Here is a 15,149-nt window from a genome sequence, read left to right as displayed (position 1 = left end):
TGGGGTGTATCATAGACTATTAGAAGGACCCCTTAATAGTCAGGATAGTGGCAGTGATAGGTTTTGACCTCCTTAGGGACCAGCTGTCCACCTGTATTGGAAAAGTGTATACCTAGTAATCACTGCTCCATATGTATTTCTGCTATCTAATGCCTCAATGCCGGCTTGAATATTCCACAAAATGTCTGAAATTCTTCGGGCTTTCAGGAAACTCTTTTTCTCCGAGCTAGCCTCTGAATTGGATTAATCTGTATACTGAAAATACAACCCAAAATTGTATAACATTCGTTCAATATCATTATTCTTTTTTGGAATTACTTGATCTTTATCATCTAAAATATGTGTGTTTGGTTGTAAATTGCATAGTCAACAACCACTTGTTCATTGTTCACATCGATTTCAAACTGATCTACTGACTCTGAATCTTTGGATAAATGTCCCATTCCGGGATATCTTTCACTCGACTCTTCTTACGGAAGACATTTCTTGCATTAATATGTCTTAAAAGTGATCAAATACACTGGATTTTCTACTTTTATTGCACACATTGTTAGTGTGACCGGCCAAAAACAATTCTGAGGTTGTAGTTTGACTCATATAAGCCTATTTTTTAGACGTTGTCCATGAAAATCTTTGGAATGGGGGCTGCGGTATAGTCTCAATCACTTCTGATCTCTTGCTAATTTAAGTTTTTCTTCTCAGCTGAATTATTAATAAAAAAATTATTTCTTGTGGTGCTTCACACTTTACTCAATTGTTTGATCCATTTAACTACGCCCAAATCTTCAATTTTCTTGAAAGTATTGGTTCCCATGATGAATTTACGTAAATGACTCTCATTCCTATTCTATATTAATAAAAAAAAAAGTTTTCAGCCTATTTATTCATCTGTTTGTTTGTTTGTGAGGGGAAGCTCAAATTTAACAACGAGGGTATTAGCTTAAGCTCATTAAAAAAAGGTAAAAACAAATTATGAATGGACTTTAGATAAAAAAAAAAGTTGAGCACATATGCTTGGACACTTATCAGGCTTGTATCTGTTTTAGCAATGTACCCTCTTTGTTAAAAATGAGTTTCCCCTGACAAATAAACAAACAAATGGATAGATAGACTAAACTCCTTTTTATTATTATTATAGAATAGGAATGAGAGTCATTCCTGTTGATTTATCGTGGTAACTATGCTCAATACTTTCAAGATAATAAATAGTAATTAGAAACCATAAAAATTAACTACAAAATGAACGCCGTTCATTTTTTCCCCTTTCATTCGTTCAAAAATGAACAGAAAGCGTGAATACTGTTCAATTTTCCGTTCAATCACCAATCCTAATACTTAATTAATTATGAAAGAAAATGAAATACATTATAAATTTTCAAAGATTAATTTTAAGTTTCTCCTTTAAGAGATGTTACCAAACATCAAGGAGAATATTGAAATGGTCAAACCACACAAAAAGTTGTTAAAGGGTTTTTAAAAGTGTCTTTTTTAAAGTATTTATCAAAAGAAAATAGAGATGGAGCAGCAATTAGGAATGAGGAGGCTAGCAGGAGAGAGATGTCAAAGAATGACTCCAAGCAAGGCATTTATAACCTTCTAGAATTAAAGAAATTATAAAAAAGATATACAGAAAGAAAAAGTTGAAAGTCTTTAATTGATTCAAATGTAATTTAAACATTTTCATCATTTGATGAAACAATTTTTTAATAATAAATTATTCTGGATTATGCTATTTATTTTATCTTATTATATATTTAGAATCAAAATAAACAAACTAATAAAATATAGCATCAACAGATATGTATCTTTAGGTTATGTACATTATGGGGTATCACGAGAGCCCAAAATTGAGCTCTCAAGCATTCTGACCCTCAAAAGTTGCAGATGGTAATAAAAATCCGTTTTACTAAAAAAGTTAAAGAGAAAAAAATTAACCCCCCTTTTGTTATAAAAGGTTTATGTATGAAGTAAAAAAAAAAAAATTATTAAGATTTAGTTAAATCTTCACAAAGAATAAAAAAGAATGTTGAGTGGAAGGAAAATGAAAGAATGTTTACAAGTAATTATTCATGATCACTATGTGTAATTATTACCCCCTCTATCACATATTGTTTAATGCCGGGAGTGAGGAAGTTACACGATCTTTTGTTAGATTTTATTCTCCACGTTCGCCACGGGGCCACTATTGTGTATCTTCTAATCGATGAAGAAGGCTTATCATAATTAATATGCATCCTATCAAATGATAGTCAAAAGAAATTAGTAATTAAATTAAATATGGATATACTACATTTACCCTTGGATTGAATAATAGAATTGATGACAACAATGCTAAAAAGTTAATAAGAATAAGCCTTCTGTTTCATTTTCTTCATAGATTTGAGTGAAATCAGGCACTATTCTTCGATCCTTGCTGCAATACGCTAGAGAAAAGGGATCCTCTTGAGAAACTGAGACTTAGCTTCATATTCTTCGCCACGACGTGGAAGATCGTCAATGGGTTTGAGTGTCTTTAATACAATCAAAAAAAATTAAAATTGTAGAATCAAGAAATTATAGTGTATACGTTTTTACGCCAAATCAGCTTTTCATTTTTCATCGCCGCGGTGCATGGTTACTCAGAATCGGTAGAATGCAAACTCATCTCGGAGAGAATAGTATAATGGTTTGGACCTAGAGTAATAAGAAATATGAATCAATTAATACCTTAGAAGTGTCTCGCACCTAGAAAGATTATGAACATTTCGCAGTAAAATTGACTCTTCCTATTATCTATCTTTTTAAATATAGTCAAAGGAATCAATAAGTAAGGATGGGCGTGTTTGCTCTAATAAATTACTTTTTGAGATAAGAAAAGGAAAATGGTTGTTGTGTATTCTCTTTGTTCTTTCTTAAATTTTTATTCATCGTTGTTCACTCATAAACGAGTGAGTGTTTTGTAGGGTAGGGTTTATTTGTATATATATATATGTAAGACAACACTGGATTGTGATTGGAGGAACATTGAAAGGTATTCTCTTCACTCCTATTGCATTAGCGAGTATTTATCAGTGTGTATTGAGACTTCCGTGTATAACAATAGAATATAATTCTCTGATAGAAAATATTACAGTCCACTTAGTATTAATTAATCAACGTTCCGCCCAAACGAGAAAAGGGGAAGTAGAACAGTCGAAGGTGCTCTAATAATCGTTTATTAATAATTGTTGTACAACATCTCCCTCTAATAAAGACATTATAGTAAGACGGAAGTCCTAATTTATTAAACAAGCCAGAAAGGTTGTGGAAATAAACAAGGCCCTAATACCTTTGAAAGTATTCCAGGAAATTACTTTCTCGTTTTTGATAGTGTTGACATTAACTTCTGGTTTTAGTAATTTTTTCTCACTCAACCGTTAAGATAGGAGCTCAGATACTTTTTTCCTCATTTTAAACTACAAATCAAATCATTTAACACTTGCTGGTTGAATTAATTAGGGTGAACAGATCTTCTAAAACTTCACATTCTGGATCACTTCTTTCTTCAAAGTATCATTGATTATCTACAGGAGATTCATATTTTCATACCGGAATTTCATCAGAATAAGGGATGGGTTTCGTTGTTGAACACAGATTTAGATACACGATAATACTTTTGTTTTATTTGTAAATCCTGATACACTATTTCTTCTATCAGCCTAATTTGTTGACCCGTAAATAATAAATTTAAACACTTTATAATCGTAAAAAACCCTTTTGCATATGTATTAATTATCCTGGTTTTATTTATGATATTGTTTTAAGGTTAAAAAGTTACTCATAACGATACTAGTCTCGAATTACAATAATCCAGATATTTCAGAATTCAGAGAATTGAGAAAAAAACTGAGATCCGTTTTGGAATCTTCACTCAAAGACAAATTCGATTTTTGGAATCCATTAGTTTTATAAAATTTACTTAAAAATAATTTTGTCTTTAGACCTCTATTTCAACCACACGTTCTATAACCTTTTTTTTATAATCCCAAATTTTCAAAAACTGTGATTCTTATTGAGCATAAATTCATTCAGATAAATTCCTTGTTGAATGAAAAATACTTACAGCAGTGATACGTTGAATGCTTTTTGCATGTTGACTGATATAAAAAGGATTTTTCCATTCATTAAAACCTGTACAGAATTGTCCTGATTTCTTATCCGTGAACATACACCAATAGAAACAGTAACCCTTGTGTGTACTGTGTGAATGCTGAAGCCATTCTCGTTTACCAATTTTCTTTTTTGGTTTTCATACTCCAAAATTGTTTTTGAAAGATAACGACTTTGTTTTGAATACATACATTTTGTAGCTGTGAAATCAAATTCCTAGTTCTGGCATTGTTCAGGGCCTTTTTCACACCAGTAAGATATAAATCTTTCATCTGTATTTCTGTCTCAGTATGTACAACAACATCAATTTTAGTATCTTCAGTAAGTATTTTTGAAGTGTTTGCACTCTCATTTAATGCATCACAATGATGTTCCAGACGCTCACTTAGCTGTCCAGTTTTAGTCTCTGACGTACAAGAAACCACTGCACCTGATTTATTTGGCACTACTGGAGTTGTATAAGATAATGAAGATAAATCTGGCTCTGGCTGTTTTGACGAAAAGTAAATAAATAGTCTTGGAGTTTGCTTCAGCCTTCTCTTTTCCTTTTTTCTTCAGGATTTTTTAATTTTTATCCTTCACTGGTTTTCTTTGACATACTGTAATTGGCGCAGCAATGTATGTAGGGTACCACACTCAAAAATAAATATAAAAATATATTTATAATAATTTTTTTCTCTCTGTTACATGTAATGTTAAATGCAAATATTAATAATACTCTCTGTTTCTCTCAGTAAAATGCAATACCCTCTGCTCTACAAGCATGCAACAGCCACTACAAGTATGTACATCCTCTACAAAATGTAACAGCTTGTCCAAGTATACTAAACTTCATTTCAATCTAGAATGAAGTAACACTTTGTTTCGTTCCTGCCAATAACATGCAGTGCGAGCGAGTAATGTGTGGGTGGGTCATGTGCTTGTATGTTGTATTGTCAGTCGTCACTGACAAGTGACAATAACATAACATGTAGTGCAAACAGATGTCGAAATGCGAATTAAAAGGGCTAGCGCAATGTTCAAGTGAAAGATAAAAAAATTGAGAGCCGACTTTTTCCAGGAGCCTTTTTCCTTAGTAGCCTAATGATTCATCCGGCCTTGCTCCCAATTCATGGCTTAAATTCACTTACAAAATGTGTTCCTCCGTCTGTTATTACCTTCATGTCCATTCATACCTTGGGAATTATTCAATCAGTACAATTTTAACTATGTTTTCTAGCATTAGTTCTCTCAAAAAAGGGAACACCTTAGGACATTGTTTGTAAATACCTGAAATCACTTTTACAGCCGTTGCATATCGAGACCACCCTAACCATGTAGAATTCTATAATTCTTCATTAATTGCCGTATGGGTTAATCCCATTCTATCTTATACATGTTTTTTTTATTTATTTCCATAAACACAGACCTCAAAAATTCATTTTCATCCACATTATTTATATACTTTTTTGCCAATAGAAATACGCGTTGGATAACAATTTAACTTTGTCATCCCAGGATGTGCTAATAAGGGATGCATATTTATGGTTAGAACAACCGTTCCTTTTTACAAGAACACAAATTCTTATAATAAAATTTGCTTCATCTCTTATATATATTTTACCTTCAATTAAACATAATTGATATGAAGATTATTTTCTCTCTATTAATATATTCTACTTTTTCCATTGTTTGAAATGCTTTAATATTTTCGTTTTTTTATTATTATTATTGACTAACACCTAATATGATTAATGCATTTATCATCAAGTATTTTTATAAAATTTTAGTTTTGTAAATTTATCTGTTGAATCTTATAAATTTCCCCCCTAATATTTACTTCAGTCGCTTATTTCTCTATCATCTTGATTCTTTTTAATCAAGCATTTTCTTTCTACGCCGAGTTATAATAGCTTCCATAAATTTGAAATCCATTTCATTTAGCTCTTTCAAATCTTCAATTGCATTACTTGATGATGGGCTCTTCTACTCACAGCATCATCATTCTGATTCTGATAGCATTCTGATTCTTTCTCCCTTGCTTAAACTTCGTTTTAATTGTTTATTCCATAAGCTATTCTTTCATTTCCATAACATAAAAGAAGATCCACTGATTTCCGTTACTACTTTTAGAGTTATTATAAATTCAAATTTTCAAACTTCAAAATATTCAACTCTAATTATAACTTTTTTAGGTCACAGAATAATCACATTTAACGACTTTCCAACTGATTTAAAAATGATTAATAAATGAAAAAGAGCACGTCATTACGAAATCTATCATAGAAGGGCCATTTTTTACGGCAAATTCTACGATTTATTGCTTAGTTAAATTGAAACTCAATAATTAAATATGTATTAATATGATTATTACTTAATAATATTGAGACAATCCAGAGTTACACAGAATAAATATATCAGTAGAATATTATAAAAGCATGTGTTAATTATTTTCTCCAACGAATAATTTATTCATTTAGGTAAAGTATATATCTTTATTTTTTGAATTTAGACATCTGTCGTTATTAATAAAGACTTCATATATTTTGTAATAATTTTTTTGATTGTGATACTGTCATTTGGCAATCGTCTAATCTCAGATTAGGTATTATGGTATTTAAAAATAACGTTATACATTTGGACAAATACTGATAATAATATTGAAATAGCTATACGCTTGTTTTTGACTGTCATGGTCACCAATTATAGTGGAAAACGATCTTTTTCCGTACTTAAACGGGTTAAGAACTATCTACGTTCAACAATATCAGATATATCCCTCTCTGCGCTATCACTTCTAAGCATAGAGAGTGATATTGTTAGAGGTTTGAATGTCGATCATATCATGCATACGTTTGTTAGCTGTAAGGCTAGTAAAATAAAATTTTAAATATACATTCTGATACAATATGAGTCAATGACACTTAGTTACATTTAATACATGTTTTTATATTATTTTGCAGTATATAATTTCAATTTTTCAAGGATGTGTTTTTATTACTTTTCGTAGCCTGGTTTGCTAAATTAGGCCTTTGTCTAGTAAACAGACTTAGGCCTACAGTAATCTTAACCCGGCATAGATTGGGAGTTAGTGCACCAATCTTATATTACATATTTAATATTTCCACTAGGTTAGTATAAAATTGGTAGACTGAAGTTTCAGGCCATTGTATAAATTGGATAACACTACTATTATGTTTTTATTATTCCACAATTTAATTCATATAATAATGTATGGTAAAGTTTGGAGCTATGTTCAGCTTATATATCCATGATTATATCAAAAGATAAGAAGTTCAATTTTAGAACTCTTGGGATTTCATAGTGCATCTGTGTGACACAATCCTCAACTCCTAAGTTGGTTACATAACCATCACTACAGTTATCATTTCAAGAAATATATTGAAAAGATGAAGAAACAGTACCTAACTTTTACATTTATAATAATTTATTTTATATATATTTGACTTTCCAATTAGATTGTTCTATGTATGATATTAAAGACCTTTAGTTTAATAAACCTATATGGCTTTACATTATTTTAATATATTTAGTTAAAAAATCATTTCATGTCCTTGCAGAATGAATTTGGCTCTTCATATCGGAACATAAATCTTTAACTAACAAATTCAACGTTTTTAGAAATTGTATCTAAAAATTTGTTAAGTTTGTTTAAAAACTGAAAAGCATTTTAGTCACTTTATAATTATACGTTTAACTTAATCAATTAATTTAATAGTGACGTTGTGCTCCATCAACATTGGCAAAAAAGGAAAAAGTTTGGTGGAAGACACACATAAGTCCAAATATGCGTAATTGATATACTTTGCATTTCAAGTTACTTCTGTACATTTTATATGATAAATGAAGGAGCCTATATTTTTAATACTTACATATCTGATGAGGCAGAACAGGTATAGATTCTTCATATGATATATTAATTGATATAAAATATTTATGTTCATAAATTTTAGGATACTTGAAATAAGGGTCCAAACTGTGTCGCGTTAATTGTATATCGTGAGTTATCAAATTACAAGAATCTTCTCAACTAGAAATTCAATGGGATAATTTATTTTATAGTGGGCAAAATAAAAACTACTATATAATGGGATTCATGGCTTTAATGATTATATGGAGAAAATTCGAGGAAACCTCGATTCATTTCTTTGTAGAAATAATTCAAATTTTCTGCCGATATAAATTTTGTGGTAATTTCGTATTTATTTAAGTAAGCAGTAGAAAATAGATTGTGTTCAGGATTTAGTAGAAGTAATAAATAAGGCATCTCACAAATTTAAATCTCTTCCAATTATTAAAAATGGAAAACAATTTATGGATTGGTATGCCTAGAAAGGCATAGTCAATAAATATTTTCACCTCTGAAAGGTATTAAAAAATGACATATATTCACTTTTAAAGCGTCAACTTGTTGAGGCTTTAAAATTAAAGAGTTGTTAATATTAAATAATGGCCTGACATCTACTTTTATAAATTTGTTGAAGCGTGGAGCGTCAGAACAAGATTTACTATAACTAATTGTCACAAGAAAGACTCCGATGCATCATTTAGAGAGTTTTAACACTATTTTAGTGTGATAACAAAAGAAAACTTCTGGCTAAATCAATAAATAGTTCATTTCATACGTTTAACTCTGAAATCTATTTATATGCAAATGCCCTTCTTTTGACAACAGAACTCCCCTTATCCCAAACATTAACTTTGCTTCAGGATATTTAAACTTTTAACTTTTTACCAACAATGTTCATAATTATTTTTTTATGAAAAATGCTTGATTTTCACAGTTATTTTATAACTTGCAAAAGTACTCTATATTGACTATTGATTAATTACCAGAAGTATTTATAAGAATTTTATTTTTTAGACAATTCTGAAGCGGGTCTACGTAATATTGTATTAAGTAATAATTTTTGTCACTGTTAGGTAGAATTAATCTTTCATATGATCTAAGATATATTAAAAAAATACCTATTGGAAATTTGAAAACAGAATAACTATTACTTTGTTACTAAATGTACTATTTTTTTCATCTGGAAGATAAATAAATAAAAGTTTTTTTCCTAATATTTCAAATATTGAAAGTATTTAAAATTTCATTTCAGACTTGAATATGACTAGATGTGTCTCAGTATTTATTAATTTAATCTTCTTAATTCAATAAATTTCTTGATGATCTTTGCTATTTGTACAGATTTTCTCATCCTTTTAATATGATCAGAATAGTTTCATTTTATAGAAGAAAATCATTATTGCTATTAAAAATAGTATTTCAAAATCTTTGAAATAAGAAAAAATATTGGAAGAAGAAAACAGGGATAACTAAAAATTAGTTCCTTGGTTAGAAACATGCTGGAACTCTGCTTTCCTTATGGTAGAACGTGCATTCAAACACAAAATTATATTGATATACCTTTACATATATATAGATAAATAAAGTCTTTAACTTGCTTAATGCACTATAATATATAGAAAACACAAGATAATACTATTATCTCGGATTTACAGTGTATAATAGGCATTACTTATTAGTTACACAATATAATATTCTAAAGTTATAATGCTTCTTGTCTATCAAGAAGTCAAATGAAAGTATGGAAAATGCGTTGCTGTGAATGAAACCATAATGATTACTCCTGGAAACTGTAGGCAGATATACTTTGGAGTTATTTCTTTAAAAAATCAGTCAAATAGTCCTCCTATGAAAGAAAAACATGATGATTGTGATATTCCTTATCCTTAACCTCTGCAACGACTGATATTGTGCCTCAGGCGTATGAAGTAAGGATATATGGACCAGTATAACTCAAACTATTCTATTTTAAAGTCAATTAACAAGGATAAATCTCTTTTCTGAGTAAAATCTTGGATGGGTGCTCTGCTTTGATGGATGGATATATTCTGGTGAAATTGTAACTAATTGTTATGCTGATAAATTTGGAAGTATATAAGTAATATGGGAGAAGAAACCCTTGACATAAAGTACAAAATTTTTGGTTAACTTCTTCAACTTACTCAGAGTAGACAGTTGAAAGATCCACTTCGAGTACTTGATAATATCAACTTTTATAAATCGTTTTCAATAACGTCATATATTCTATCCTAATTCAAGGAGACAGCGTTTTGGGGGCTCAAAGTTGATATTTGTAGTACACAAAATGGATAAATTTTCTATAAATCTGGATGAAACTCTATCAAATGACTTTATGGATAGATAAAAAAGTATTAACACCTGTATTACCTGTATACTACTTGATTCAAATGATACACTGTGGTATTTGAATTAAATCAAAGTAATGTGTACTGAAAATCCCTATGAAAAGTGTAAATTTGTAGTATTATTATTCTTTTTTGAGACATAAGGTTATATTCATGGTCCTTGGAGCCAGATTGTAAGAAATGGGATGAATTTACAATTGGCAATAGGTACAGTATCATCTAAAATCTTTTGCGTTTGTTTAACAAAACATGGAGGTACTATGTTTGAAATACGTTGTTTAAATTTATAAGATGGCACTGTTTAAACTAATTATCACACTGCGTCAAGAGCATAAGGGATATTTCGAAGAGTCACTTCAAAAACTTAATGATGAGTTAAAGGATGTTTCTCCTGATTTAGAGAGAATCCAAGAGTTGTATGAACGTGTTTCTTCAGAAATGGAACAATTAATGAAATACTACAACAACTTTGACATTGATTGCAATGAAGATCTTTACAAATAACAACTCCAATAAAATCCAGAGTTACAAAAAAAACAGAGCTTTGAGAAATTAAAAAGTGTTGTTTTCCACCCAGAGATGACCCTAGAGTATAATCTGATAACACTATCCCCATGTTACGTCTACCACAACTGGAATTACCGAAGTTTGACAGGAAATTGATTAATTTTGCATTATGAATGGAAAAGTTTCTGGAAAATGTTGATAACTAAAATATCAAGAAAATTACAAAGTTTACATATTGAAGATCCCCTTACTAAGGTAAGGCTCTTAACATGATTTCATTTCTTCCTGTGACCAAAGAAAGTTATAATGAAGCTATAAATCTTAAAGGAGAATGTAACCGGATTGTGATACTCAAGCATGTCCAGAAATTTCATGGGTCTCAATCAAGTGAAGAATAATGCAAATTATCTTCATCATTTCCACGATGGAAATCACAATTCTACGCGCACTAAAAGCAAATAATATAGAAGAACTAAATAAGCGAAGATTTATCATTCCTCTTCTGGAGGGTCAAGTGACCAGCCTCCTTAGTACTGGATGGAGAGATTTGTAAATGAAATACTAGATCAAGATGGAAACACAATAGAAAAATTCCTATCTCATGATCGATTTGCAGCTAAGACTGATGAAACATGTAATTTCGATATAGAATGATGGATAACTAATTCATAATTTTCAGTGAAAACATGAAAATGGCACGCACACAATATTGTCTACTATAATATTAATATTATTAATCAAGTAGTCATCATTCAACCCTTCCGTCCTGTCTTTCTTTCTTGATTTTCTACAAAAATTTACGTTAAATATATTTTACATCCTTTGCAAAAAAAAAAAGAGAAATTACTCCTAACTTTAACCGATAAAATGTTCATCTAAACTTTAGTTTTGGTAATTGTTTTGTAATTGACTTCTAGAAAAATGTTAAAGGTAATATCTGTATCACACTCAGATTGAAGCACTTACACAATGAAAGATTTTGTAATCAAAAAAATTTTTATTTCAGTTAAAAAATTGTTTTTTTGAACTGAAGATATATAAATTATAGTCCATGACTTCACATAAATTTTCTGAGGCAGTTGAAATAAATATGGAGTAATATTGTCCAAAGTCAATTATGCCTTGCCATTTGATTTTTTACCATAAAAAAATACACATCCCCTTATATGAGGTTAAGTGATTGGCCCTTGGCCCTAGTAGAACTCATTGATTAAAGGAACACCAAATTTTCACCAATGAAATTAAGCCAGGAATATAATTTATCTTTCAGCGCAAAATCCAAAACTGATCTCAGTTTTTCTTTAGGTCGTCCGTTTTCAGAAATATTTGAAATTATAATAATTCGAGATTATTATCGTTCAGAGACATTATTCATCATGAAGACAATCATTAAATTGAAGTATGATGAATAAAACTGATGTAAAAAGCTCTTCCATGATTTTAAGGGTTTTTATTCATTCTGTATCCTATATTAAATGTAATGTTTCTACAATCATACTTATCTTTTTACAAACTCTCATCCTTCCATTATTTTAACCATATAAAAATATTTTAGGTATAAGAAAATGAGTATCTTTTATATATGCAATATTATTTTGATGATTGCTTACCTAAATAATTATTCTTTTTGCCGTGATGTGTTGGACAAGCATGGAACATACAGTGTAATTCTTCAGATATATAAAAAAATACAAATCTAGTTTAACGTTGGCAGTGAATCAATCTCAATAAAGTCTGCAGACGTTTCCAATATGTAATAAAATTGCATAAAAGTATTTTTTTCCTTTTATATTGCACACCATTTAGAAATATTTCACTATCAATTTTCATGCACAAATCACTGAAGTACATATGAGTATCTTTCAATAATCATATTTTCCTCGGCTTGAATAATAATAACATTTTAATTCCATATCCTAGCACATGAAGTGGCATAGGACCGCATCTTTTACACATAAAATGATTTACCACATCTACCATGCGTGTAAAGGCAATTTATTTTTAAGACAATGTATATTATAATCTTCAAATCTCAAAAACTTTTCCTACCAGAAATAAAGAATATTTGTAATTTATAGTGGTTCATGTTTGGGGGAGAGAGAATGCCATGTTATAATTTTTCGCGCTTTTTATTTATGATGATATTTTAACTTATCAATGAGACACATTTTAAATCACAATAGCATTATTTTTATTACTTTTTATTCACATTCTGCAAACGAACATATGCATAGGAATGTACAATGTAAAAAATTACACAAAATGAGTAAAAGAGTGGAGTTTTCTTAAGTTATTAAATATCACTTTAAAGATTAAAGGAGGATTTATGAATTTTCAAATGTGGGGAAAATCGTCTTTATATAATAAATAAAAAATGTAATATAGTTAAAAATGAGTCCGTGTACTATATTCTTAAGACCTATAGGAAAAGAGGCCTTTTTGATCTTCAGGCATACATTATCATAAGAGTCTTTGAAATTATCAATTCAACTTTGAAATATTTTCCCCTGGCTCATTATAAGATAAATGAGTAAATCCGACGCCTTGAGACATATTCCAAAACTATAGGCGAATATATTCTACACCATTGATGTTGGAGGTGTCCATCGATCACAATAATAAGATAAGAGGAATCGAGTTTCTGCAGCTTCTTTAAGGAAAACACATTGACAGGTTCTTTTTTCGACTTGTTGGTATATATGGAGATTGTTCTCAACCTGTACTGAAACCACTTCCGTCACCACAAAGTAAACGAAGTTCTTGTAAATTACTTTTTGTTGATTTATTTGTCATTTATATTCAGGTTCTTCAAACGCCTTGTCATCAACAAGCAGGGTATTGATTTTTTTATCATTATTTTTCCTCCATTTCACATAACAAAATTCCTATAAAAAGAGGATAGTCAGACCTAGTTATTAGAAATTAGCAGCAGGAGTCAAGGAAGTATCCTGCATAAAGAACTTAATCAGAAATTTTACCCATCAATCTTTTCAGTTCGCCTGTTCATGTTAGCATATTTTCATTATTATATTGATGGATAGTTCTAAGATGAGGGTTAGTAGTCCTAAATGCTACCGTCTCCATTGACTCTTATTTATTATTTTATTCTTTATAAGAACGGTATTATTTAATATCATAATTACGACACAGAATAAGAATGACTATCTCTAACTAATTGGAGTAATTTAACAACGGAAAGAAAAAAGAAAAACATATTCTTCATGATTACAATTGATTTTTTTTTTACACGCACCGTGAGGAAATTTTAATTCCGTCCCTACTCATGAAAAACTCACACTCACTTGTTCTTACAAGTAACAAGGAAATTTGTCCTTTTTCCTCATTTGTTTAATTTGGATTGGATTTTTAACTACTCACTGCATATTACAGAATATACTAATAATAAAGAAGTCAATATTGTCCAGACAGGAATTAAAGGAAGATAGTGACAAAATTGATATAAATTGATGATATTAACTCTAAAATTACTTTTTTGAACGATTATTTAATTATTCATAATTAAGAGACAATTATTTAGTGGTTGTAATATCCTACCGATAGTACTCGGCATTGCCAAGATAAATAAGGCACTGGCTAAAATATCAACTTTCCTATAACAATATAGAAGATAACTAAACCCAGTAATAATCAGTGTTCAGGTGCTTACACACTCATTTAGGCCACATATAGTATCCTGTTTTGTCATTATTGTCATTCAATCCATCTTTACTTCAAGAGCACCTTCTATTTTTTTTAGGAACTTTTTACAAACCATTGTTTTTAATAATTTAATAAAATTACCACCGTTTCTTTATATAATAAACATAGAAGAGAAACTAAAATATTAATGATTAGTCTATTCGATTTAAACTTAATTATGATTCTTCGCAGAGAATTGAAAAAAAAATTGTCATTTTGCGTTACATCCATCGAGGAACGTGATGGTAAATATATGATACGTCTGACACATTGGTGAAAAGCTGATAGAATTTTTTTTTATCATGGTGTGAAAAATTGACCCAAAAGTGAATTGATTAGTTGAGGAAATAAAAGGAAATATCTGTCTTTCGTGCGTTGATTTATTTTTCATCTTTTTTTATTATTAATTTAGATTATAAGAATTATTATGAATAATGTTAATACCTATTAGTTTCGAAACCTAGTCGGCATAAAGAATAAATTAATAATAATTAATGGACATCTTCTTTAAGTATCATGTCTTTTCATATCATAGCGATCCTTGCTTATGCATAGATTTGAATCTGCCAGCGTAGTAGTAGAATTTTCTGAACCAAAAC

The 15,149-nt window shown here is 29.7% G+C and overlaps 2 long non-coding RNA genes across 3 annotated transcripts in view; both read right to left on the bottom strand.

Annotated features, from left to right (window-relative positions):
* Nucleotides 1-15,149, bottom strand: part of LOC139906841 (uncharacterized) — a 285,448-nt gene that overhangs the window by 110,618 nt on the left and 159,681 nt on the right. The window lies entirely within an intron of this gene.
* Nucleotides 1,634-2,875, bottom strand: LOC121127192 (uncharacterized). The gene is made up of 3 exons (XR_005867630.2): nt 2,567-2,875; nt 2,297-2,510; nt 1,634-2,235 (listed from the first exon to the last, which is right to left on the bottom strand). It is a non-coding gene; the product is annotated as an uncharacterized lncRNA (long non-coding RNA).

This window comes from Lepeophtheirus salmonis, chromosome 12, assembly GCF_016086655.4.
Source record: "Lepeophtheirus salmonis chromosome 12, UVic_Lsal_1.4, whole genome shotgun sequence".
Lineage (NCBI taxonomy): Eukaryota > Metazoa > Arthropoda > Copepoda > Siphonostomatoida > Caligidae > Lepeophtheirus > Lepeophtheirus salmonis.
The sequence above is the reverse complement of the archived record's forward strand: the minus strand, read 5'-3'. Positions and strand labels throughout refer to the sequence as shown.